Source organism: Cornus florida, unplaced genomic scaffold, assembly GCF_030987335.1.
Source record: "Cornus florida cultivar Cherokee Brave unplaced genomic scaffold, ASM3098733v1 CherokeeBrave_3.0.0_Hap2_Chr06, whole genome shotgun sequence".
Classification (NCBI taxonomy): domain Eukaryota; kingdom Viridiplantae; phylum Streptophyta; class Magnoliopsida; order Cornales; family Cornaceae; genus Cornus; species Cornus florida.
The window spans coordinates 81,711,414-81,738,277 of NW_026775576.1; the positions used below are offsets into that span (position 1 = coordinate 81,711,414).

A 26,864-nucleotide genomic window follows, 5' to 3' on the forward strand; every position below is an offset into this window, starting at 1 on the left:
TTTGAAGACATCCATCATGTCTTGGATTTTCTCTCCTTGCTTACCGAAGTAAGAGGGTCCCTTGAAACGTTCAGGAAAAGGCGTTTTTGGCTTATAATCTGTCTCAAGGTTGGGAGTAGATGAAGAAATGACTTCACCTTCAACTCCTTTGGAACTTGATGGAGTAGGATGTGAGGGAACATCTGTGGGATATGGATTTGGAAGAATGTGATTATTAGGAATCCTATGCTTCTCTTTTTCTACCTCTTTTTCCTCAACTTGATTATCAATGATCTTTCCACTCCTCAAAGTAGTGATGGCATTAACTTGCTCATGATGAGAACTTGAAAAGTTAGTCTCATTAATCATGTAAGATTGCCTGACTGGATTTGCAATTAGCTGACTTGAAAATTTCCCTTCCTCTTTTTGATTTAACACTTTTACTATTTGCCCAACTTGAGTAGATAGTTGCCCAACTTGAGTTTCTAGATTGAATATAGATTGAGAATAGGAATTCAACAATTCATTGTTAGACTTAAGGTTACTAAGTATAGCCATGACATTCTCTACAAATGCAGATGAGTACTTCGGAGGAGGAGGATCAGGATTAACTTGGTTCCTAAATTGAGGAGAAGAGTATATGGAAGATTGATTGAAAGAATTATTTTGCAAAGGATTAGATGAATTGTGGTACTGTCCCTGAGATTAGGGAACAGTATTGCCTTAGCTTTGATTCTGCCATGATATATTGGAATGATCTATCCAGCCAGGGTTATAAGTATTGGAATTTGGATTATAACCCGAATTGGAGAATGCAACATTGGTTTGTGCTTGTGGATTTTCAAAACAGTGACCCAAGAGAGGACAACTGGTAGCATAATGAGATGGACTAGCACAGATAGAATATACCTCCTTTCGCAAAGAAAAATGCTGAGAATAACTACTAGTACTGACAGTTGACAAAACTTGGTCAAATTTTCGATTCAATACTTCCATTTGAGTGGCAAGCTCTCTAGATTTTTCTACTTCAAACTTTAACTTGAAGGATACCAGAAGTGGACCTAGACCTAGAGGAAGAAGCATGTTGAACAGAATTTTCACTTAGGGCCTCAAACAGTTCCTAAGCGTCATCTGGGCTTTTATGAAGGAAACAACCATTACTAGAAGCATCTACCATATTCCTATGTGGATTAGTTAATCTCTCATAGAAGATTTGCACCAAATGCCATTTAGCAATATCATGGTGTGGACACTTTCTCAGAAGATCATTGTATCTCTCCTCAGTATCATGAAGTTGTTCACCCCGGAATTGGGAAAACGCCATGATCTCTTTGCTCATTTGTGTGGTTTTACTCACAGTGTAGTATTTTTTTCAAGAACTCTTGTTGCAACTTATCCCATGTGCTTATGGAATTATGAGGTAGGGAGTGCAACTAAGTTCTAGCTTTGTCCTTGAGAGAAAATTGGAAACGTCTCATCCTAAAAGCATCATCAGAAAGAGTAGACAACTTGGTAGTTGAACACAATTCTAGAAATTCATCTATGTGCTTATAGGGATCTTCAGTAGCAAACCCATGGAAAGTTGGAAGCATTTGGATTATAGCTGGTTTGATCTCAAAGTGGGTTGTATCAGATTATAGAAATTGAAAGCAATAAGGTGATATATATGAAGTGGGAATGAAATGATCCCTCAATTGTGGTTGTGGTAGCGGAATAGGATTAGCCATATTTGATTTAGAGAATTCTCTTAACAATTTAGACTAAGTTTAATGGTAACAAGTAGTAACAAAAATAAAATTTTCAAGTGAAGAAGAACAACAAAAACTCACAAAAGGTCATAAAACCGAAGCTTCTATTCCTTAGGCATCTTCATCCTCGCTGCTAGATTCCTGCACTGGAAAAGAAAAAAAAAAAAAAAAGTGAGATATCAGAAAGTCCTAAAACTATGAATTAAAATAAAACTAATCTCAAACTTAACAAATCCATAACACAGTCCCCGGCAACGGCACCAAAAATTGATGTGTGTCAATAATAATTAACCACTCGCAATAGAACGAATCCTTATAGAATAGGGCTATTTGAGGGTGTCGAACCTCAAGGACTGTGGTGGTTTATCGAGTTTTCAATTAATATTATTTCAATTTAAAAGGAATATATTTTGTGTATTGTGATTCAAAAATCATAAACAAAAAATTAATAAAATAAAAGAAAATAAACGGAATAAAAAGATTAAGATCAAGAGAAGAAATACTTAGGGATTGACTTCACTACGAACCTCATACTATGGTCAACTGTTCAACCTTGGGATTTCAATAATTATATATCATATAGAATTAAACTCAATAACATTCATTTAATTCAGATTAAAGAAAGATGTTTCATGAATTTCAATTAATAATAACCTATCTTCGGTTGGCACGAATTATCCACCTACCTACTCCTAACTAATTTTGCAGTATAACTCGTTTTCTCTAGGCATAGACTATGAAAACATTCATTCATGAAAAACGTTTGAACACCATAGCATGATCTCCATTCTTATGTCCAGCAAGGCTCTGCCAAATATCGTCCATAAGAATGGGTTGAATTAAATATAAAATAAGGTATTAATCATTCAAAAAACTATTTAATAATTAAAACACTAATTGAATTAAGCAATTACCCAAAATCATGCAATCAAAATACGTAATATATTAAATTCCCAAAGTATAGAATAATCAAACCATAGTATTCAGATTCAGGCTATATCAATGCCCTAAAGTAGGAATTAGCTACTCATGATGACGCAAAATATCATCTGTGTTGTTGTGGTCTTCATCGCCATGGACCGCCAAAACTCCTTTTGGATCTTCTTCTTCAAAACCCTAAAGGCCGCCGTGAGAGAGAGATATGAGAGAGAAAAGAGATGGATTATAAAGATGGATCATCCCCCATATTGATGGCCTTATGCCTCCTTTTATAGAAGAATTAACTTCTAATAAGGGTTGGACGAGCTTTTAGGTCTTCTAGGGTAATCTAGGCCCACGAGGAAACAAAGGAATATGATTTTTAGTCATTTTCGCATGTATTTACGACTTTCAGGATGTCTAGGCTCGAGCATCAGAGTCCGAGGCTCAAGCATTAAGTTCAGGTTCAAGCATTACCTGTCAGGCTCGAGCATCACCTATTAGCAACTTTGTCCGACTTTGCAATGCAATTTTGACCCATTTAGAGTGTGAATTTGGAGATGGCTATTAAAGATAAAAACATTAAGCTTTGAGTCTTCCTTCCAAAGCCACTAAGTTTGCTCAATTTGGAGTTCCGAGTCAAACGTTATGGCTAAAATACTGAAGCGGGTTCAGAGTTTTCAACCATGCTCGAGCCTGAAGTGTTGATGCTCAATCTTTTGATTTATACTCGAGCATCAAAGCTAATGCTCGATCTCTGGGAGTAAAAATTGTTTGGAACGTATTTTTATTAACGGTGCTCAATCCTCTCTTCATGGTGCTCGATCCCAAGGTGTTGGGCTCGAGCTTTGGGGCTGTATGCTCGAGCTTTAGGTGTTAGTGCTCGATCCTTGAGTTGAGGCAAAAGGTCTGGGAGCTAGGATCAATTCCGATGCATCAAGTGCTCGAGCTTTTAAGCAAAGGCTTGAGCACCCTTGGTTAATGCTTGAGCCCTATGGTAATGCTCGAGCATCAAGGTACAATGCTTGAGCATCAATCCTGAGGCTCGAGCTTCAGATTTTAAATTCCTCCAAACTTCACCATTTTGACTCTCGGCTTACTTCGGATGACCGGCAATGACGGGTAAACTTCATTATTATTTTTTTCATCGTAAAAGCCCGATTTTAACTACTTCTTTGGGAAAGTACTTAAAAACATGAAATACACATAAATCAGTCCAATAATGGATAGAAGTATCACTTTAGGTCTTAACATACGTATATTTAGGGGTTTGAATATGCAATATTCAGTGCTCATCATTATCGTAGGTTCATTCAGGGGATCTCGAAGATAGCGAGACCACTCAGCTATTTGACTAAGAAAGGGGTACGGTTTATATGGGATGAACACTGTCAGAAAGCTTTTGATGAGCTAAAGAGCAAGTTAACTTCTGGACCGGTTCTGTCTACTCCACAAAGCGGGATAGTACCTTGTCTACACAGATGCTTCTTTGCAATGTCTTGGGTATGATATAGGAGGAACTACCAATTTCGTATGGATCTCATAAACTTAAGCCTAATGAGCTTAATTATCCAACACATGATTTAGATTTGGTAGCTGTAGTCTTTGCCTTACGCATTTGGAGGCATTATCTGATGGGAGAGTCTTTCAGATTATTTAGTGATCACAAGAGTTTGCAGTATTTGTTCACTCAGCAGGAGCTGAATATGAGACAGCGTCGATGGTTAGAGTTTGTGAAAGACTATCATTTCTTTATACAGTACCATCCGGGAAAAGCGAATGAGGTAGTAAATGCACTCAGTCGTCGACCCTATGCTAGCCTTTTTGCACTATTCACCACTGAGTGGAATGCTTTGAAGACAATTGATGAGTTTTCTGATACTTTTATGGCGTGCATGGTAGTTACACTCTCTATCATCCACAAGGTACTCCGGGTACAACTCACAGATCAGTAGTGCATTGATAAAGTTGCAGAAATAGTTTCTGGGGAGGTTCCATTTTATCATGTGGGGACTGATGGAGGCTCGAGGTACAAAGGGCGTTTAGTACCTTCTGCTGATGATCTGAGAAAGGATATGAGGACTGAGACTTACTATTCTGGGTTTTTCGTTCATCCAGGAGGAAACAAGATGTATCAGGACATGAAACAGCAGTTTTGGTGGGCAGGTATGAAGAAGGACATTGCTATCTTTATCTCTAAGTGTAGCACTTGCCAAGATAGTCAAAATTGATCACCAAAGACCACCAGGTTCTCTACAGTCACTACCTATACCGGAGTGGAAGTGGGAGAGCATTTCTATGGATTTTGTGAAGGGATTGCCTAATTCGTTTAAGAATCACAATTCCACTTGGGTCATCATTGATAGGTTGACCAAATCAGCTCATATCTTGCCAATTCGCATTGATTACACTTCGGAACAGTTGGAGCGACTTTATACTACAGAGATTGTGAAGTTACATGTCATACCATTATTTATTATATCGGATAGGGATTCGAGCTTTGTGTCAGAATTCTGGAAGAGTTTTCAGCAGGCTTTAGGTACAGAGTTGCATCTTAGCACTGCTTATCATCCACAGACTAATGGACAGACCGAGAGGGTTGATCAGATCATGGAGGATATGTTTCATTCTTGTGTTCTTGACTTCAAGGGCCACTGGGAGGATTATTTGCCACTTGTGGATTTCGCGTATAATAATAGCTTCCAGAATACTATTGGTATGGCACCGTTTGAGGCATTATATGGTCGACCATGTCGATCTCCTGTTTGTTGGATGGAGGTTGGAGAGAGTAGATTTTTGGGACCTGAATTCATTAAGAATACCTCTGAGAAGATCACTTTTATTAGGGATCGTATGCGCACTGCCCAGGGTAGGTAGAAGAGTTATGCAGATCGTCGTACTCATACTTTGGATTTTCAGGTGGGAAATCAGGTTATACTCAAACTGTCTCCTATGAAGGGAGTAATGCGCTTTGGGAAGAAAGGGAAGTTGTCACCAAGTTTTGTTGGTCCTTTTATGATTACGGATCGAATTGGAGCAGTGGCTTATCGCTTTACACTTCCGGACAATTTAGATCATGTTCATAATGTGTTTCATGTTTCCATGTTACGGAAATTTTTGCGAGATGAGGATCGTTATCAGCATATTGATGTTGGTGAGATTGCGTTGCAGCCAGATGCAACATATATAGAACCACCGTGTAGTATTGTTGACCGTCGAGATCAAATTCTTCACATAAGGTTATACCGTTAGTGCGTGTCCAGTGAAGTCACCACAATGAGGCTGAGTCCACGTGCGAACGAGAGGATGTCATTCGCTCACACTTTCCAAATATAATGGAAGAAGGTAAGGGCGAATTCTGAGGACGGAATTCCTTTTGTTAGGGGGGAAGAATATAATATCCCTAATTTTAAAAGGATAGTCTCGGTATTTATTTAATTATTTTATTTGCATTTTTAGATTATTTAACTGATTATTTGTTTATGTGTTTAAATGTGTTGTGGAGTGTTTAATTATTTAGTAGAAATTCTTTAGTTAATTGTATTTTTTTCATTGGTGCCATTTAAGTTTTTTGTTTTATTAGTGTATGGATGGGCTGATTCATATATATATATATATATATATATAGGTATATGTTTATCAATATATATATATATATATATATATATAGATGTATGTGTGTGTATATATATGAGGTATATATACAAGATACTATTAAGGTAAAGAAAGTTACCTTTACTTTTATTGTTTAACTTTTGTGTTTTTTTTTTTTTTTATGATTTAATTATTATATTAATAACTTTAGATAACTTTTAAAATCTAAAGTTATAATTGGGTTTGTAATAACTTTAGATAACTTTTTTTTTTTTTTTTTGTATGATTTAATTATTATATTACCTTTACTTTTACTGTTCGTGTGATTATAATTGGGTTTGTGATGATTTTCTCATGTTTATAAAATCTGAAATTACTGTTCATGTGTTTGAATTAAATATTGTTAAAACTAATCTGATTAATTATGGGATAATAAACTGGTGTGTGTGGTTTTGATTAATGGATCTGTATTAAATATTTTATTGATTTGAATAAATTCATTATGGACTGGAGTGCATGATTTAAAATACACATGCTTAGTATGAAATTTAATCTATTAAAAAAGATTAAATTAATGGTTGAATATGGTAGAATTAAATTATTATTATTATTATTATTATTATTTTCATTTCTTCTTCAATTGTTTGGACTTAAATGAATTTAATCAGATTATGGATGGTTACAAATTTAATTGAGATACATGTTAATTTCTTATAATGAAAATTAAATGCATGCTATTAAGAATTGTTATTTTTGCTCAAATTAAATGCAAAGGATGTATAACGTGATTTATATCATGTTTATTTGGATGATTAAATGTCAATGTACTATTTGCACCATCTTTGGGATTTGAAACGTTTATTTGCTTATGTTGTGGATAAATGCACCATTATGGGATGGGGGCATATTAGGGACGGATTAACTTATGAGTTAAGTCCTACTTGTTTAAACTTATAAGGGAATGGATTAACCGACGAGTTAAGTCTTACTTATATTCGTGTTAGGTCAACAAAATAGTTGGATGACATACTTGGTTTATTTTTATATTTTGTGTAGGATGGATTTATATATGTATAGATATATGCCATAATATGAACTTGAGTCTCAGGATTTATAGTTAGGGAGTGTATATGCAATGAGATGCATAACTGGATTATGATGCTTAGTGGTGTACCTTGTTAAGTCTAAGCATTCATGCCCACTTCATTTGCATTTTTGTATGTTGCTTACTAGTAAGGTTGAGATTGTCTTGTAGTCTAATAAGAGTCCTTTAGTGTGTATCTATATATATATACAGATTACGTAGCTATTGTTGAGTTGACTATGATGTATATGTTTATCGAGTCTCTATTTCGACTGTAGAAGAGTAGAACTTGTTCGTGGGTCTAACCCACCATTATTTTTCAGGTGTTCGTCAATTTTAGACTTAGAGGTTGTTCGTGCTGAGTAGAGACAGTCATTCACTATTCCGACTCTACATAGGATTCTCCTTCATATTTTAGTTATTGGATTTATTTCATTTCAGTTATTTCAGTTTTGATTTCAGTAGGGGTCCATACGATGGATTCTTGAGTTGTAATAGTATCAGATGATTGAATAAGTTATTTTGGAGGATTATTTATTTATTAAATTTGAGGATTTATTATTTAGTTTCATTCAGCATATTATTTATTTATTATTCTTTTTGTATTCAAATGCTTGTTTAAATACTAATTGTTTAATATCCTTCGATTCTGTGCTCGGACTTGATCACCCGTGACTTTAGAATCAAGGGGTATTACAAGGATTATCAGCCCTAGGTCAATGTGTTTACGCATGCCTCAATAATTAGGTTAGCACTTTCTTACATATTTTATTATTATTATTTTACATCTTAATTTATATTATTGAGTTAATATTAATATTATATTGCTGAATTATTTATCTTGTTAAATTTTTGTTCATATTTATATTCATTTTGTTCATATTATTGTATTCATTTTATTGAAAGAAGCAAAAGTGTTATTAATGTATTATTCAAAGTTATTCAATAATGGATTATTATTATTTTATTTCATTGTGTAATGCTGAGTTGATTTATTGTATTTGTGTTATTTATGAAATATGTGGAATGGATCACAAGAAGTTCGCAGTCGCGATATTGGTGTAATAGATTTGGGTGAATATCGGTATAAACCGATCGAACCGGTCGGTTCATAAAAATGTGTAACAGTATCAAACCTTTAAAAAAGGGTTATGAAACAGACAATACGTCGCGTATCGACTGGTACGACGAACCATGATTCCTCTTACAAATTACTCCCTCCCTCATGTTCACCTTTTCATTTTTATAGGCCCAAAAAAGCATCAAATTTGAAAAGTCAATGTATTATCTATTTTTAATATTATTAATTTTATTTTCTTCATAGTTCGGTGTCGGTCACGGTATCGATCGTAGTCGCGATGTAATGGATTTCGAAGAATATCGATATAAATCGGTCGGATCATGAAAGTACACAACAATATTGAATTCTTAAAAAAGAGTTATGTACGGGTCAATACATTGCATATCGGCTCATTTGGCAAACCATGGCTTTTTTACATTGAATTTATAAAAAATAAATCACCACATCATTGTCACCCACAAAAAGTAAATTTAATAATTCATTTACTACAAATATAATAAAAATATTTCTCTTAAAATATTAATTTATAAAAAAAATACTTATTTTGGGATACAATATTTGTAATCCGTTCCAAATAATAAATCAAAGGGAACCCGTGAATACCGTGGAATTTTCAACTGAGAGAGAGAGAGAGAGAGAGAGAGAGAGCAGAAAAGAAAGGCGTGGGCTGCTCCCAACTTTTCCTTAACCACGGATAGAGAGCAGAAAAAGAAAGGCGTGGGCTGCTCCCAACCTTCCTTAGTCACGGATTCTCTCTCTCTCTCTCAAGTATACTAGGAGAGGAAAAAAGGAAGCAAAATAGTTATTTAGGTGTCGGTTAGAGTTTTCTTGCAGTTGTATTTGGACGACTCTTTGTTATGTTTGAATGGATTGGAAGTGGATATTCACTCTGAATTTGCTAAATATATCATTCTTTGTTAACTCACTAATTTGTGATCTGTTTATTTAAATCACTCACTAACCAATTATTAATTCACTGATTTTTGGACGAATTGACGGTTAACACTTATTTTATCTTGAATGGGCTGACCTTCCTTTCAAAATAAGGTGGTAATACAGATTTAGGCCAAGGGCCCAAATGTTAAAAAAAAAATAATAAATTAAAATAAAAATTAAAGATGGGGATATCATTGTTAATTTTTTTTTTTTTTTTTTAACCTGAAGGTTTAAAGTTCAAACACGTCATTTATTTAGAGATACGTGGGTGCAATTGTCTCCACTAACTGTCAATGATATCACCATCTTCAACAATTGGTGCATGGCTGATGGCCCTGTGGATCGACGGCTGTGAGCTGTAATTGTCCTTTGTTGACCAGCCATCCATCTGGAGTCATTCATTTTGGACTGTTCACTGATTACTAAAGTAACTCAATTCTTCTTTTTGGACTGTAACAGGTACTGATTACTACTCTGTCTAAACTTTCTCTATAAACTCTCTCTATAAATACAGAGCAAAGTTCTCCCCACATTCACAATCACATTCTTTGTTCTCTGTTTCTCCACTCTGCACCGAAGAGGCATGCTAACTAGAGCTCCATCTCATTAGAAGTATATCCCCAATACTGTGAGTCTCCCTCTCTCTCCCCTTGCCATGCATGCATTTTTTTTTTTTTTTTTTGTAACTATATATATATATATGTATGTATGTATGTATATTTAATTATGAGAAAAGAATGCAATATACAATAATTATCACTCTCAATCTCAGCTAAACAAATTTTAATTAATCAAGTTTGCATTGTATAAGAAAGTTGGGGGCTCTATTTGTTATTTTTTGCATATATGTTCAATTCAAAACTTTTAAATCACTCAATTCACTCTAACTGTTGGGAAGGCCTTGGTGGTTTAGTAGGGCTCCTGTTAACTTTTAACTATTGTTCTTAAAATCATTTTCCAAACAACTAATAATACAATCATCAATAAATAAAGTGAATATATGACATAGAAAGAATATAAAAATTAACATATTGGTCTAATTATAAAAAAAAATTAATTATTTTTGCAGATAGTTCCAACTTTACTTTGCATTATGATTTGACTCATATATCAAGTTGATGACACAAAAATCTTTGGTCTGTCTCTCTTTGGCATTTAATGCAAAAACAGGGGAAAGCTGGCCCCACTATTAACCCCATCACCCAACAGCGTCATCATCATCACACGCATTTACATTATTATCCTCAACTTAGTAATACTGCCGCATAGCCATGCCGTAAACGTAAAAGGTACTTTAGTAATTAGAGTACTGCTTCCTTGGTCAAAACAGGGCAAAAGATTTTTTTTTCGAGTAGTGCTATTGCGAGCGCGCTGTCACGGACTTGAACCTTTTCAAGCTACCGTGCGGCCTTAGACACTTTCAAGCCCCCTTAAAGCACTAAGTCAGCCTACCCGAGTGTGCTAGCTTAGTGAAGACTAAGGCTAGACAAGTGTTTTGCTTACTTGGGTGTGTAGGAAGAAGTTAGGCAAGTGAGCAAGAGAGTTTGGGAATGTATACAACTTGTATTACTTGAGAGGAGAGATTACAACTTGGTTGCTTGGTGAGGAGTAAATGAACTCTCACCTCCTATTTATAGGCCTTTGGCCTTACAAGAATATTCTAGATGTGTACAAATGTGTGGCCTAGATTTAGTGTCTAGAATCCTTCAGAAATATCTACACAACTCCAGAACTATCTACTATGTACAAGACAAGTCTAGAGAATTCTATACAACTCTAGACAAGTCTAGAAAAGGTTAGACAACTTCACACTAATCTAGAGAATTCCAGAAAGTTTCATACTTGTGTAGAGAAGTCTAGAAAGCTCCAGTCCATGCAGGTTCCATGTCATTGTCTGATGGGCGTCTGCGTGGCGCCTGCGTGGCATAGCCTCTTGGTAGCGGGGTGTGACATTCTCCCCCACCTAAGCTCGCGACGCCCTCGTCGTGTCTTCTTGCTTGAACCGCTGGATATGCTCCGCGAACTGCCATAGTGTATCCTCATGCTCCCAGTTCGCCTTGCTATCTGGCAGGTTCTTCCACTTCACTAAATGCTCTGTATATTTGGGCACGTCTCTCCTGTTCATCACACGATCTGCAAGGATGCAATCAACTTCCTTGTCAAAGGATGTGACAACGGCTGTGGGTGCCCTATGCGATATGCCCCGAGTAAGGTCTTCCGTGTCTTCATGATAAGGCTTGAGCATGCTGACATGGAAGACTGGATGTATCTTCAGCTTGGGTGGAAGCTCCACCATGTAGGAGACCTTGCCCACCCGCTTGACGATGGGGAACGGGCCCTCGTACCTCCTTACTAGCCCCTTATGCACGCTCCGAAAGGACTTAAACTGTTGGGGTAGTAGCTTAACCATTACCTGGTCTCCCACTATGTACTCCACCCACCTTCGCTTGGTGTCGGCCCACTTCTTCATCTTCTTTGCCGCCTTGTCAAGGTACTCCCTAGCCAAGTCGGACTGCTCATGCCACCTCTTGGCAAATTTGTAGGCCGCCGGACTCTTACCATCGCAAGTCGAAGCAATGGCGTTGGGTGTCATAGGCTGCCGTCCGGTAACAACCTCAAATGGACTGTGATTGGTAGCCTCGCTCCGCTGCAAGTTGTAAGAAAACTGTGCCACCCTAAGGAGTTTGGCCCAATCTCGCTGATTAGCACTCACATAGTGCTTTAAATAAAGCTCCAGGAGAGCGTTGATGCGCTCCGTCTGCCCATCTGATTGGGGGTGGAAACTCGTAGAGAAGTTGAGATCCGTCCCCATCTTCTTGAAGAGTCCCGTCCAAAATCTACCCGTGAAACGCGGGTCTCTATCACTGACAATATTCTGCGGAACTCCCCAAAGCTTGACCACATGGTCAACAAACAACTCTGCTGCCCTCTCTGCTGTGCAGTCTGCTGGTGCGGGTATAAAGGTGGCATACTTGCTGAACCGATCTACCACCACTATAATGCTCCCACAACCTTCTGACTTGGGCAAGCAAGTAATGAAATCCATAGAGACACTCTCCCATGGTCTCTCTGGAATAGGCAATGGCTCCAATAGGCCTGCAGGATGCTGTTGCTCAATCTTGTCTTGTTGGCACACAAGGCAAGTCCTCACATATGTCTCCACATCATCACGCATCCGAGGCCAATAGTAAGAATCTTCTAGGAGTGCTAGTGTGCGTCGCATACTTGGGTGACCAGCCCATTTGGTGTCATGGCACTCCCGTATCAACTCCTTTCGCAAGTTGCCCCACCTGGGCACAAATAGTCGGTCCCCTGTAGTGAGAAGTAAATCATCCCTTAGCCAAAAGCGCTGAGTCTTCCCTTCCTTAGCTAGCTGAATAAGGCTTTTGGCTAAAGGGTCATGCTGTAACCCCTCTTTGATCCGCTCCACAAGAGAGTGTTGGGGCCGACTGATAGCTGCGAGCTCGGCCTTGCGACTAAGTGCATCCGCCACAACATTGGCCTTGCCTGGCTTATATTCAAAATGATAAGTGAACTCCGCTAGGAAGTCCTGCCAACGAGCTTGCTTGGGGCTAAGCTTCTTCTGTGTCTGGAAGTAGCTGGTGGCAACATTATCCGTTTTGATCACAAATTGTGCCCCGAGCAAGTAGTGCCTCCAAGTACGTAGGCAATGGATGACCGCCGTCATTTCTTTCTCCTGCACTGTATAACGCCGCTCGGTGTCATTAAGCTTGCGGCTCTCATAAGCTATGGGGTGTTCTTCTTGCATTAACACGCCCCCAATAGCGAAGTCTAATGCATCTGTATGCACCTCATATGGTTTGGAGTGGTCGGGCAAGCTAAGTACCGGCTCCTCTGTAACTGCCCTCTTCAAGTCATCAAATGCCCCCTGGCATGACTCTGTCCAACTCCAAGCACGCGCCTTCTTGAGAAGGTTTGTCAATGGGGCTGCTCTCGCCGAGTAACCCTTGATAAAGCGACGGTAGTAGTTGACAAGCCCAAGAAATGAGCGTAACTCTGTCACCTTAGTGGGCGGCTCCCACTCTTGAATGGCCCTCACCTTTGCCTCATCCATCATCAACTTGCCATCCCGTATCTTATGCCCTAGGAACAACACCTCCTCTTGGGCAAAGGAGCATTTCTCCGTCTTCACATATAGGTCGTTCTCCCGTAGGACTTGGAAGACCACCCTCAAGTGCTGCACGTGCTCCTCTAGAGTGGTGCTATACACAACAATATCATCCAAGTACACCACCACAAAGCGATCCAAGTAGGGATGGAAGAGCTTGTTCATCAAAGTACAAAAAGTAGCAGGTGCATTGGTGAGGCCAAACGGCATAACAAGAAACTCATAGGAGCCATACCTCGTCACACACGTAGTCTTAGGCTCATCGACGTCCGCTATCCGCACCTGGTAGTACCCCGAGCGCAAGTCAAGCTTAGTGAAGTAGCGTGCTCCTCCAAGCTGATCAAAGAGATCGGCAATGAGAGGAATGGGGTACTTGTTTTTGATAGTCACCTTGTTGAGCGCCCGGTAGTCGATGCACATGCGCAAGAACCCGTCCTTCTTCCTCTGGAACAACACCGGTGTGCCATATGGGGCCTTCGATGGTCGAATATAGCCCGCATCTAACAATTCCTTAAGTTGCCTCCGTAACTCCTCCAATTCTGGGGGTGCCATCCGGTAGGGCACCAAAGCAGGGGGTTTAGAACCCGGTTCCAGCTCAATCTTATGATCCACCTCCCTCCTAGGTGGAAGCTTCTTGGGCAGCTCTTTAGGCATCACGTCCGTGTACTCGTCTAGCACGGCTCGTATCTCCTTAGGCACCTCTTCTTGTGGGGAAGGGACTAGCTCATCTTCGGGTGTCTCCAGTAACGTAGCAAGGTAGCTAGTCTCTCCCTTCTTGAAGCCCTTCTTGAACTACATAGCTGACAAAGCTTGGGCTTCCAACTTGGCACCTCGCTCCACTGGCACCATGCATGCTGTGTTGCCTTCCATAATACACATAGTGTTAGCAAAAGGGATGGGGAAGGCTCTCACCTTGTCTAAGAACTCCAACCCAAGGACTAGTTTGAAGTCGTCCATGGGTACCACCGATAGATCTATGTGGCCACCCCACTCGCCAATGCATGCTTGGACGCCGTGTGCCATGCCATGTATAGCCTTTGCCGCCGAGTTAACTGCCTTCATGGAGCCCCCTTCTTTGCTATACTTGAGGCCCAACCTCTTGGCCTCGTCAAGGCTCACAAAGTTGTGGGATGCACCCGTGTCCACCAAAGCACATGTGGGTGTCCCATTGATGCTCGCCTCCACGAACATTAGCCCTTTAGTCGCCACCTTATGGACTTCAGTTTTAGCCTTAATGACATTAAGGATTTGCAATGAACCCATCTGCGCCTCCTCCTGTTGTTGCTCTTCATAGCGGCTCGTCATGGCATTGAGGGTCTTCCGCTTTGGGCAATCTCGTACCCAATGTGGTCCATCACATATGAAGCAAGAAGCCTTAGGCTTGAGTGCTCCTTCCTTGTTCTCCCTTCCCTCTTTGCCTCCATGGCCACCACCTGGCTTACGGGACCAATCCTTGTAGGGTGCAGCGCCCTTGTCTCCCCCACCTTTGCCGGCATACCTCCCCTTGTCCTTGTCTTTGTCTTTTGGCTTGGACGAGGGTTCCTTCTTGGAGCTGAAATCAATAAAGGACTCCGCCTCTGCAATAGCTGTGGTAAGGTCTTGCACGTTGCGCCGCCTCAACTCCGTCTTAGCCCACAACTGCAATCCATCCATGAAGAAGAAAAGAGAGTTCTTGTCGGATAGATCCGGGATCTCAAGAGTCAAGTTAGTGAATTCCTTCACATAGTCCCGAATCGACCCAACCTGTTTTAGCCTTCGGAGTTTGCCCCTAGCTCCATCCTCGGCATTCTCAGGATAGAAATGCTTCTTAATTTCCCTAGTGAAATCAGCCCAAGTATCAATAGAGACCGTACCTTTGCCTATGTCACCATACTTTTTCCTCCACCATAGCATGGCATGGTTGGTGAGGTAGTGGGTCGCCGTGCGTATCTTGATGGTCTCATCGGTCATGCCCATAGCCTCAAAGTATTGCTCCATGCTGAAGAGGAAGTTCTCCAACTCCCTCGCTACCCGGTTCCCACCATAGCACTTAGGCTTGGGAATATCAACCCGGGGTGCTACTACCCCCGTAGTAGCTATGCCGGATGCCACCGCCCGTTTGCACAATGTCCAGTCCGCTCGCATTTCCTCCATTTGCTCGCGGAAAGTGCCAAGCTCCTGATCAACATAACCACGTAAGGTGGCAAACTCCCCCAACATAAGTTCTCGAAGTGCTTGGAGCTCCTGCCGAAAGTCACCACTTAGGGCATTGAGTGACCCTTTGACAGCATTCTGGACCTCAACGTCCTCCGACTCCAGCCCATCCATGCGCTGGTGAGCATCCTCAAGCTATTTCAACACATTGGCTATGGACCCCTCCATCATTGCCACCCGTGCCTCTAAGCCCGCCATGATGTCCTTCGACCTAGCCCTCGTCCTCACTCCGCCTGGAGGGGGATTTGTTTCCCTTCGACGTAGAGTCTCCTCTTGGGTGCCAGTCACGTCTGATAGCTCCGCCATAGCTTCCTCCACACAAGGTGTGACGCCTCACGACCTTAGCTCTGATACCAACTGTCACGGACTTGAACCTTTTCAAGCTACCGTGCGGCCTTAGACACTTTCAAGCCCCCTTGAAGCGCTAAGTCAGCCTACCCGAGTGTGCTAGCTTAGTGAAGACTAAGGCTAGACAAGTGTTTTGCTTACTTGGGTGTGTAGGAAGAGGTTAGGCAAGTGAGCAAGAGAGTTTGGGAATGTATACAACTTATATTACTTGAGAGGAGAGATTACAACTTGGTTGCTTGGTGAGGAGCAAATGAACTCTCACCTCCTATTTATAGGCCTTTGGCCTTACAAGAACATTCTAGATGTGTACAAATGTGTGGCCTAGATTTAGTGTCTAGAATCCTCCAGAAATATCTACACAACTCCAGAACTATCTACTATGTACAAGACAAGTCTAGAGAATTCTAGAGAATTCTATACAACTCTAGACAAGTCTAGAAAAGGCTAGACAACTCCACACTAATCTAGAGAATTCCGGAAAGTTCCATACTTGTGTAGAGAAGTCTAGAAAGCTCCAGTCCATGGAGGCTCCATGTCATTATCTGCTGGGCGCCTGCGTGGCATAGCCTCTTGGTAGCGGGGTGTGACAGCGCGCTCGCAATAGCACTCACGAGCACCCTATTTTTAGCCATAGGATGTGTTTTCTTGAGATTCGGGAACACTAAAGAAACTCCGTTTCTCTCTCTTCTCATGCCGTTTAACCCAACTTTCTCAGCACAGTTCCTCTTCTCTCTCCTCTGTCGGCAAAACATATTCTCTCCTCCATATGTCTTTCAACAAACCCACTGTTCTCTCTTCGTCTCTGCAGATGACTCCCTCTTTATTTCTCCTCCTCTCTTCTCTTCTCTTCTCCTCTAGGTCTCTCTCTTAAAAAAGAAAAAGAAAAAAAAACCTCTCTAAAACGGTAAAGTTAATTGGCTCGTGCTGTCTTAACTCTCTAAAGACCTCTTGGACTCCTCTTCTGATGACCGGCGGCCCTCTGCTCTCTTCCTCCTTCAAGCTCTTTGCAATACTCACACTGCCCTGCCAGCACCGACTGGAGTAACCCAAATCCACTTGCACCATCTCACCAAATTTCTCCCTTCATCATTGAAATTTATGTGATGGGAGAGGATAAATTAAAGGGGCTGTAAAATTCTACCTTGGATGTTGTGTTCACATGGGCATGGGTTTTTTTTTTCATCTTCTTCTTGTAGTGCGTCTTCAACTTTGGAATGAGTTTGAATCTAGAATGGATGTTTTGAAGGAGAGACCAAAAAAGAAAAAAAAAAAAAAAAAATTCAATTGGTGCGGTGGTTCGCCGGACAGATATGGTTATCTCCCTGGCCTCTTCTCTCTCTGACCCGGTTCCGGTGTTCTCTCTGGTTCTTCAAAGTCAGTATTGTTCGCCGTTTTCAAGCCACTTAACAGTGCTCTTCTCTCTCAAGCTGCGGGTTCAAATCCTTGCTCGCCAACGCAAAGTTCCAACCACGCCATCGTGGACCTCTCTGCAATTCCTCGCCAGTAAGCTTCTTGCAGTTCGGGGTTGCCTGGCACTTAAGTTTCAGATTTTGCACTCCAGTTCTCAGCTTGTGCCGACACCTCTGTCGTTCCCGTTCCGTCCCTCTTCACAAGGATCTTCTCTTACTGATGAAAATTGGGTCTAATATGAACGGTGTGACTGGAGAATCTGGAGAGAGAAAAAGGATGAGGGAGAGAAAAAAATGTTGTTGGGTCTGCAAATAAAACGAAGGGAAAGAATAAGAAATTTTGATGTATAGGGGTTCTCTTCCACTAATTTGCCCTCACTACCTGGACCAGATGAAGGAGAAGACGAGCTAGCCGAGTATGGTGAGGAGAGGGCCAGCGGCTTGTACGACAGTTTCGCGGACGTAGAGAGAGAGAGAGCGCGAGGAGAGAGAAGAAGACCCAGCCCATAAAAAAATAATAAAAAATTAACTAAAGTGACGTAGGAGAAAGTTGGGTTAAATAACGTGAGAAGAGAGAGAAACGGAGTTTCTTTAGTGTTCCCGAATCTCAAGAAAACACATCCTATAGCTAAAAACAGGGTGCTCGTGAGTGCTATTGCGAGCACGCGCTCGCAATAGCACTACTCTTTTTTTTCTCTTGGTAATTTTTTTTTTTTTTTTTTCTTGGTCATAGCTAGTTAACATAAACACACTGCACCAAAGAGGCATGCTAACTAAAGCTCCATCTCAGTCTATCCCCATGCATGCATTTTTTTTTTGTAAGTATGTATCTATATGTGTGTGTGTATTTAATTATGAGGAAAAAAAAAAAAGTAATATACTATAATTATCACTCTCAGTCTCAGTATATATATGTGTGTGTATTTAATTATGAGAAAATAAAGTAATATACAATAATTATCACTCTCAGTCTTAGTATATATACGTGTGTGTGTGTGTGTGAGAGAGAGAGAGAGAGAGAGAGAGAGAATATATTTAATTATGAGAAAAGAAAGTAGTATACAATAATTATCACTCTCTGTGTCAGCTAAACAAATTTCTCAGTCTCAACTAAACAAATTTCTCACCCATATTAGTCCGGTTGGTATATATATATTTTTTCTTCCAAAAAGTACCAAAATGTAGACCGGGAGTTTTAAGTCATGATAGGAACATTCTATCTGTGTGTCTACTTTCTTTAAAAAATTGAAAGTTGGAGAACAAACCACCCCCAAAGATTACGGAAACTAATGATACTACTCTTTACATTTTAGGAAGCATACAAATTAAAATCAAATCAAATTAATTGATAAAATTCATGTTGAGTTGTAGCCCTAATTTACTTTCCTTCTAGGAAGAGTTGAAGCAAAAGTTGTGATTTATTTTTTGTCTTGTGAGTTTTGCACTTGGATTTTAGTATCTATTTAACTTATACATGAGATTATTAGAATTTGTACTGATTAAATAGAACACTGAAAATCGAGATAGAGATTAGAGAATACGTAGGGGAGATAATGAATGTATTGGAATTTAGTCCAAATTTGTTTATTTGACTTTTCTTTTTTAATACAATAGGCCGTTAGTCCAATTTGTTTCGGGTTGGAGACCCGTAGAAAACTTTTCAGCTTGATGGCAAGTGGTTCATAAAATGGTGAGAGTGCTACTTTTGGAGTCCAAATAATAATAATAATAATAAATAAATAAATAAATCACTTTTAACTATTGTTTTCACTAAGATAATATTTTTGGTAATTAAAATGGTTTGGATTGTTCTCACAGAAACCAAATATATTTTTGTGTCAAATCAATTCGGAGTGTTACAAGAAGCCTTTACGCGTTTACCAACTGTCTCTAAGGCTCCGTTTGTTTGGACGTAAAATATTCTTTTTGAAAAATATATATATATATATTTTCAGGTAAAATATTCTTTTATTTTTATTTTGTTGATGTTTGGCAAAGATCTACGTTGAGGTTGAGGTTGAGGTTGAGGTCGAGTCCATCGGGCATGACATGTAAAATAACTTGTCGAAAATTGATGAATAATTTATTTTTATTAAATTTTAATTTTTTTATTCTTCATAAATATTTTACAATAATGAAATAGCAAAAAATAAAAAAATATTTTACATATTTTACATCCAAACAAACGGAGACTTAATGCAAAAATAACACTTTCATTCTAACGTACATCATACGCATTTGCACTATTATCCTCGAACTTAATTTTTTCTTTCAATTAGTAGTACTGCCGCAAAGCCATGCTGTTACAAGTAAACATAAAGGGTACTTCAGTAATTAGAGTACTGCTTCCTTGGTAAAGTTGTAGACACTGCACTAAACAGAAATGGGTGGGTAGCTTAAAGTCCAACTTAAATCTTTTGTTGTATTCTTTTTCCTTTTTATATAATTGAGTCATTTACTCCAAAAAAAAAAAAAAAAAAAAAAAAAAAAAAAAAAAAAAACAACTCCATAATTCATTTCGTAGTTCATGCATGTAACAGACTAGGATATGTAAATGTTCCGAAATTATTAGTCTCCGAGCGCAAAAAGTTATATAAAAAAAATTATATATTTATAACACATTTTTGACTCAATTGCTTACCTGCCTGCCTAATAGTGATTGCCCGGAGACCATAAAAGTAACTTTTCCAAAAATGTTTGCAAGTCATTAAAGAATCTTGTCAACAGATCTTATTAACCAATTCATGCCATGTCTCATTTGTAAAATGTATGTAAATGTCTTTCTTGATTCAAAGCTAAACATTTAAATTTTTGAATGTGAAACATAATGGCATCAACTTAAACCTTCTTTATTCGATAATAAAACAAAGAAACCATGCATACAACCTAGCAAAGAAAACTGAAAATTCTAAGAATATCATGCAGAACTTCAAGGGTCCACAGCAAGCATAAATCTGTGATGGAAAGCAATCATACCACTGAGACAAGTGAATTTTCCGGCGCAGCACAACATTTGATAATGATGGAGTTCCCATTCCTCTCCTTCCCAATTCTATTCACATTCATTCTCTTTCTGTTCATGCTCTTCAAAACCAAAGATCGTTTCAACTTCAAAACTGCCTCCGGGGCCATGGAAGCTACCTCTAATAGGAAACATTCACCAATTTATTGGATCTCTACCCCATCAACGCCTAAGAGATTTGGCCATTAAATATGGACCTCTAATGCACCTACATCTTGGACAACTTTCAATTGTTGTCATTTTTTCAGTAGAATATGCCAAAGAGGTATTGAAAACACACGATATCGTCTTCGCTAGCAGGCCTTTTAATCCCACGGTAAATATCATATTTGAGAATGACATTGTGCTTGCACCTTATGGGGATTACTAGAGACAACTTCGGAAACTTTGTATAATGGAGTTATTAAGTGTCAGACATGTCCAATCATTCCGACCCATCAGAGAAGAAGAGACCTCCAATTTGATCAAATCTATTTCGACACATACAGGATCTCTCATCAATCTCAGTGAAAAGCTTTTCTCGATTACATACAGCATCACTGCAACGGCGGCCCTTGGTAAAAAATTCCATGGGCAAGAAGAATTCATCTCTCTTATCAGGGAAGCCTTAGAGATAGCAGCAGGTTTGACTTTTGCTAATCTTTTCCCCTCGATTAAAATGCTTGCTGTGATAACTGGGCTGAGGCCTAGAGCTAAGAAAGTTCATCGAAAACTTGATATGATATTAACTACCGTCATTGAGGAACATAAAGCTAGGCAGATGGCAAAACAAACAGGTGATGGTGAAGCTGATCATGAAGACCTGGTAGATGTTCTTCTAAAAGTTCAGGAGGAGGGTAACCTTGAGATCCCTTTAACTATAACAAACATACAGTCAGTTATCTTGGTTAGTACATTTAATTACTTTATGCTTCTATCAATATCAATCAATTAAGCATTCAATATGTAATGCTTACATATTTTCTTTTCCTCTAACTCAATTTTAATGCTCTTTTAGGACATGTTCAGTGGGGGGATTGAGACATCAGCTACAACTTTAATCTGGGCAATGTCAGAATTGCTGAAAAACCCAAGAGTGATGGAGAGGCACAAGCCGAGGTGAGACATGTTTTATGTCAGAAAGGAAATATCCTGAATGAAGATGACCTTCATGAATTGAGTTACTTAAAGTTAGTTATCAAAGAAACTCTGAGATTACACACTCCTCTCCCTTTTTTAGTTCCAAGAGAGAGCAGGGAGAGATGTGAAATCAATGGATATGAGATACCTGCAAAAACCCAAGTCCTTGTCAATTCATGGGCAATTAATAGAGATCATAAAAATTGGAGTGATCCAGAGAGTTTTGTTCCAGAGAGATTCCTTGACAGTTCAATTGATTACAAGGGGACTCATTTTCAATATTTACCATTTGGTGCTGGAGGGAGAGTCTGTCCTGGCATGTCATTCGGGATAGCTAGTGTTGTGCTTCCACTTGCAAATTTATTGTATCACTTTGACTGGAAACTACCCGAGGGAGAGAAGCAAGAAGATCTAGACATGACTGAGGCCTATGGTGCAGCAATTAGCAAGAAAAGAGATTTGTGTGTAATTCCCATTGCTTATACTCCTTCAATTGGTGAATAAGATATTAACACAAGAAGGTAGAAAACGTTGGATGGTCTTCCAGAAATAATTGAATAAAAAGTCGGCTTCACTTATTATGTTTTTACAACAAAGTTTTTAGAGTTTTGACCTCAAAAGCTTAGCTCTTTGAATAAGTTCAATAAACTTCTAACTTCAAGCCCCACTTTTGAATCTTATACAAGCCTTACATTCCACAATGAGTAATGATTCTCTAACTCAAATCTGAGATTTGAATAACTTTTTTGGGTAAAAGAATAATGAGTAATTTATGGTCTATATTAATATTTGTTATGCAAACGCAATGAACCAAAAGAAAATTGCTCTAATTGGAGACTAAAAAATTGCTCTAACTACATGAATCTACTAATATATATATAAGTATGCCCCACTCGTTTGTGACATACATGAGGTTGTTGAAAATGCTATAATTTAATAATATTTCTGTCTCATATTAGTTATTCATTTTAAAAATTTTGACTTACAATTTTTGTCGGTTAAAGTTATCAAAGTAGACATCTAATATGGGATATAGGTAGTATATAAAGAAGAGATTGTATATTTCATTCTTTTTGTTCGATTGGATAGAATAGAAAAAAATATGTTCATAATTTACTATGTTCATTTTTGAGAGAATAAAAAAAAAAAGTTTTAATTATTTTCATTATTATAATCAATAATATTTATAATATTATAATTTATAAAGGATAATACAATAATTTAAAATTTGTATAATTTAAGATATTATTTAATTTAAAACTTGTATAATAGTCCGCTTGTTTTCTCTCATTTCTTCCGTCTATTTTTTGGGAATGAAAATTTATAAAGGAGGAGGGATGAATTATCCTTCCTATTCTTTTTTCTTTCCTTATAACATCTATACCGTTTCTCTCCACACCTCTTCTTTCTTTTCTACCAAACACAACATTAGAGAGTAATTAAATTAAAAACAAAATACCAATTGGAGCAAAGGGGTGTCCAATGCAAGAGCACCCTTTGACGACACTACTTTAATGCGAAAACGATGACGATGCACATATTTTAGATGATTAGCCCGTGGAGAACTTGACTTAAGCTTACAGGATTAGGCACTGAGACATATATATAGGCCGTTACTGTTAGAGTTGCACTACACAATCAACCGGATTTGATACCAGTTGTTGTGGCGGAAACGCAAAATAAACAACACTATTCAAGGAATAAACAAGTAATCACAAAGAATTAAAAAAAAAAAAATCACACACAAGAATACAAGATATACATGATTCACCCAAATCTTAGGGCTACGTCCATGGAGCACACCGAACAAAATCACTATGAAAAAGATAAAGAATTACAAGGAGAATTCTCTCTCAATCTCTCTCAATTGCTCTCTCTTGTATTAATACAAATTTATCTCTAATTTTCACCACTATTTCTAGAGTCCAAAACTTATCTTACAAGAACTTGCTTTTTGTAGAATCCAAAACCAATAAGGAAATTAAATCAGATCAGGAAACTGAATTTTTCTTAAACCAATAAGGAAGTCAAATCAGATTAGGAAACTGAATTTTCTCTAACAGATTAGGAAACTGAATTTTCCCTAAAATTCAGTACTCTTGAAGTTTCCATATAATTAAATTTTCCTAAAAATCTTCCACCTAATTAAACTCCACAAAATCACAACAATCTCCCACTTGGAGTCTAGAGCACTTGTAAACCCATTCCATCTTCTTCTCATGCATGTCCCATACATGTCGGTGCGCTTCTTTCTGTCTTCAAGCTAGAAGACCAACTGAAGTTGCGCACAACTTCAGTTTCTCTATGGTCACTGTCTTGGTCAACATGTCAATCGGATTCTTGGTACCAAGTATTTTCTCAAGTGTCAACACCCCATCTTCTAACAAAAATCTGATAAAATGATACCGAAGTCCTATATGCTTGGTCCTTGAATGAAATGCTGAATTCTTTGCCAGATGTATCGCACTCTGACTATCACTGTGCAAAACATTCTTCACCTGATCGAATCCCAACTCTGTTAACAAACCTTGTAACCAAATCATCTCTTTGCTGGCCTCTGTCATCGCCACATACTCTGCCTCTATAGTAGATAACGCTACAATCCTCTGTATTTGCAAAACCTAACTAACTACAGTTGTACCCACCATGAACACATACCCGGTATACTTCTTCTGTGGTCTATGTTAAACCCCGATATTTTAAAGTATTTATTAATTGAAATTAATTACTTTTATTTTATTTTTAAATAATTTGTTTGATTTAATTTGAATTAATTGCGTTTATTTTAATTTTTAATTGATTTATTTTATTGAGTGCTTAGATTAATTATTTCATTTTATTTATATTTTGTGAATTATTAATATGATGATTGTTGTGTGTGTGCTTAATTGTTGATTGAATTGTTGGCATATTAATATTATTGGTATGGTATGACTTAGTTGTAAATTCGTGTTTGTTTATGTGTTCTATGTAATTAGTTATTTTAGTTTAAGTATTAGTTATTTTAGTTTAAGTGTTTATTTAATTATTTTATTTATTTAAATTAATTAGATTGGGCTTAAGGAAAGTTGGACTAGAGGATGTGGTCTTGGGCTTGAAGGAAGCCTTGTTGGGTTAATTAATAAGGGCCCATGGTTATAAAAATATTTAAATAATTATTTTTGCATAATTATATATATATATATATATAATTATATGTATATAAATATAATTAATTAATAATTATTATGGAAGATATATATATAGATATATATTTATTGATATATATAGGTATATATAATTTAATTAACAAATGGGTTAATAATGGAAGGTATATATATATACATGTAATATAATATATGTTTATAAATATATATTATTTAAAGATTATTATTTTATTTGAGAGTCCTGGTTGGAATAGGATTTGGATTTTTATACACATAAGGCTTTAGGGTTAAAGGTTGACACGTTAGAAAAAATAAGAGAAGTAGAGAGAGAAGGAGGAGGCTGACAAAGAGGAAGCCGAATTAAAGAAAGAAAACGCTGGAATTGGAAGAGACAATTAAAACTTGAAGCGTCGGTTTCGTTTCGAAACCTTCAGGCAAGTTCTTTCTAACTCTCCTCTTGGGACCCATAAGTTTTTCACCTTGAATATCAAGACTTTAATTAAATTATTAATTTAAATTATGGTTAGAACGGATTTAATCAAAAGTATTAAGTTAATTTTATTTGATTAAATTAAGGTTAAATTGTAGTACTAAAAGCATGATTTATTATTATTTTATTTTTTTAGAATTGTTGGATTTTAATTATATATATAGGTTGTATATATTTAAAACAACTGTTATGCTTGATCTGTGACCCAAGAAGGTTATTTAGGGTTTATAGAATTTCTGGAAATTTTCTGTAATTTTTTGGTATTTTTTTATAATTTTTAGGAATTTATTATTTTTAATTTTGTATTTTATTTGGTAATTATATATATATATATATATATATATATATATAACGCTTCTGTAGGACTTCGGTAGAAAACGCCTTCATTAAGGGATGTGATCCGGTGTGGTGCGGCATACAAGCTTTCAGTGCGCCCACATCTGGACCATAGATTGGTCCTGATTTATCAAAGTAGGATTCTGTATTTACATGTGCATAGGAAAAAGGTACATACGCTGATCTGGGCCCTTGGTTTATTTTAGTATAAGTGAGTTGATCCAGTGTGCTAGAGATCATGGAAACTAGGTGGGCATGTGAATCTAGACCATGGATTAGGTTTGGTCAACAGAAGATTGATCTGGTGTGGATGCATACATGTGAGCTCAAGTGAGCTAATCTGGTGTGGGTGCATTTGTGTGAGCTCAAGTGAGCTAATCCAGTGTGGGCGCGTTCACAGTAATGTTTGAGCTCAGCCAATTATCTTGCCTATTTGTGACATAAAATTAAAACGGTCATAACTTAGTCATCTTAAATCGAAATTGGGTCATTCTTGAGCTCAAATTCAAGGATTTTTCGTCCTCTTTCCGATGGTACCAATTTCATTATCGGATTCCTATCATACTAGAAGATATATATGTTTTAGTAAAACGGTATCGAAAAATTATTTACCAAGATGGAGTATTTATGGGAAACTATTTCTGACGAGATTTAGTAACATTTAAATTACCTAAATATAATTAAATTAATATATTGATATGGAAGGAAGTATATATATATATATATATACTGTTATGTTTTATATGTGTATATATGGTTTAATTGTTTAGGATAAGGATGGAGGGATGTGTATATATATATATTGATATATATGTATATATATATGATTTAAATAATCAAAGATTATTATGGATAGTATTATACATATTTATATATTATATAATATATGTGTATGTATATATATATCATTTAAGATGATTAATATAAATTATTCTTATTTGGTATATCTGGATAGGCTAGTTATTAAAGTAATGTTATGTTCATGAAATGCATGAGATGTCTATGTGTGATTTAATTCATCGTGAAGTTTAAAGTTGGTACATGGTTGAATTGTAGGTATGAATGAGTTGCCAAAGACTTAAATATATGGCCTAAATATTTGTATGAATAAAACACATACATAGGAAGTATGGATGAGTTGTTAATTAAAAATATAAATATATATACTTAAGGAGGCATGGTTGAGTTGCCAATATATAAATAAATATATTTATAATGGCAAATATCATCTATATGTATTGTATGTATAGGTTGGATTATGATTAGATATTCTTAAATTAGAATAGTCTAGTATTTACAGGTTAGTGTATTATTTTATGCATATTAATAAAA

At 37.5% G+C, this 26,864-nt stretch overlaps 1 pseudogene; it reads left to right on the forward strand.

Moving 5' to 3' along the window:
• Nucleotides 1–9,831: 9,831 nt before the first annotated feature.
• Nucleotides 9,832–22,138, forward strand: LOC132312332 (desmethyl-deoxy-podophyllotoxin synthase-like; annotated as a pseudogene).
• Nucleotides 22,139–26,864: the final 4,726 nt, after the last annotated feature.